Below are 2,529 nucleotides of genomic sequence, written 5' to 3' on the forward strand. Positions count from 1 at the left end.
AGGTACACATAACCATATCTACTGAAGTCATCAGTAAATGTAATGAAGTACCTATAACCACTTCTAGCAGTGACATTGAAAGGGTCACATACATCACTATGTATAAGTCCTAACAAGTCAGTCGCTCTCTCACTGTGTCCACTAAAGGGAGTCTTGGTCATCTTGCCAAGAAGGCATGACTCACATGTCTCATATGATTCAAAATCAAATGAGTCCAACAAACCATCCTTATGGAGCTGGGATAAGCGTTTGTCATTTATATGACCTAAGAGACAGTGTCAGATATAGGTTTGGTTCATATCATTTGACTTGAACCTCATGGGACTTATGTTATAGATAGAGTTCTCAAGGTCTAGAATATAGAGTCCATTCATCAGAGGTGTACTACAATAGAACATATCATTTAAATAAACTGAATAACATTTGTTCTTTATTATAAATGAAAAACCTTTCTTGTCCAAACAAGAAACTGAAATTATGTTCTTAGTCAAGGCAGGCACATAACAACATTCATCTAATTCTAGTACAAGCCCAGAGGGTAGAGATAGATAGTAAGTTCCTACAGCAACAGCAGCAACCCGTGCTCCATTGCCTACTCGTAGGTCTATCTCGTCCTTCGTCAATGCTCTGCTATTTCTCAGTGCTTGTACATTTGTACAAATGTGAGAAGCACATCTGGTATCTAATACCCACGATGAAGAAATAGAGAGGTTGACTTCTATAACATGTATACCTGAAGTAGAAATCTTATTTCTCTTCTTCTTAAGATCTTCAAGTATCCTGTGCAGTTCCTCTTCCAGTGCCCTGCTTGTCCTTGATACAGTTGACGAAGATGTTCAACCATATCACAAGCACCATCAACTCGTGTTGCTTCTGAAGCTCAGAGTTCATGGTTGCCAGCATGAGACAAGACACATCTAATGCGCCATGTTGATGCTTCTTGTAAGCATCTCGGTCAGCTCGTGTGACAGTGGTAGGAGGTGCCTCCGGAATGGGCTGCTCCAGAACGTACAGTTTACATTCTTGTGTGAGAACAATTCTTAGATTCCTGTACCAGTCCAGGAAATTAGCTCCGTTGAGCTTGTCCTTCTTAAGGACAGAACGCAGGGAGAAAGAGTTCATATTTGACGTCATGGCATTCTACAATAGAAATTGCAGAAAATAAATAAACATCATATTCTAGTAATCATTTAATTAGGCCTTTAATTAAATGATGTTCCCACTGAATTCTATAATTCAAGTGGGACAAGATCCACATCATACTACGCCTTGAGTTAGCTTTGGCTAAATCACCCAAGACTTAGTATGATCGGTAGGTAACTAATTACCAATTACATCTCTATGCAACTCTTGTTTATAGGATCAAGATCCGCATTTATATTAAAACTCGAGTTAGCTTTGGATAATACACCCAAGAGTTAATATAAACGTGATTTTAACCTATCTACCAACCATTGGAAAATGCCTATAGTTAAACTCGATCCAATTGAGTTAACTAGTTACTCAATCTAATTGAGTTGTACTCACCTATGCGTTGATAGGCGGGACCAAGATTGCCCCTCCGTACCCTACCAAGATAATATGTGTTGCTCTGCTTTGGCAGATTCAACAATAACATATGATCAAGGTAGTGATAGGTATCACGACATGGTAGGCATTATGAGTTGAAGCGATTGAGATCTAATCTAATCGACGAGGTGTATCATATACGCAATTTAGATCTAATCTAATCGTCAGGGCACATCATGTACGCGATTTAGATCTAATCTAATCGTTAAGGCACTAATTAATTACTATTCTAGCATGCATCACATATACATACACAAGCAATTAATTAATATTTTGTGATTAGTCATGACCCTACTACGATCTTCTCAAGCCAATGAGAAGATCGGATGGTCAACCTAAGGTCAACAGCTTCTCAAGTTCCTTCCTTTGACCATCTTGTGTTGTTCGCGCTCTCCTCGTAACTCCGTCTCGAGTGGATCTTCCACCGCTCCAATTTGTACATTACAAAGGTGAAACTCGAGTTACATTCGAGTCTAAACTATTTACAACAGGAATATAAAAATAGGAAAGGCATGACGCGCAGGTCGCGTAACATATACAACACGCACATCACAGAAAATGGCACGCAGGCCATAATATGAATTACAACACAAATTTCCAATCTAATTGGGTCTTTTGGGCCATGACCATCACAAAATAATACATAATTCTAAATTATGTAATTTCTATAAATTTCTGTAATTTTTCTTATAATTTTTACAATTTTTATGAGTAAAAATTCCCGGCGGTCCCGTTTAGCGATTTTCGGGCGCAATCGTGGAACGAATCCCCTTGCGGGGTCAGGGGCAGCACCCCTACCCGCGATATAACCATTGCGAGTGTTCCTAAGCGATCCTACAGTGCCTTAGTCCGCTGTCTCAAAACAATTTGGGGCGAAACCTTGCCGTTTCGAAAATATTTTCTCGGTAGTCGAAGTCTACAAGTGTCTAAACACTTGTGCTTCGCTTCTACGAGAAAAAT

Source organism: Zingiber officinale, chromosome 4A (assembly GCF_018446385.1).
Source record: "Zingiber officinale cultivar Zhangliang chromosome 4A, Zo_v1.1, whole genome shotgun sequence".
NCBI lineage: Eukaryota > Viridiplantae > Streptophyta > Magnoliopsida > Zingiberales > Zingiberaceae > Zingiber > Zingiber officinale.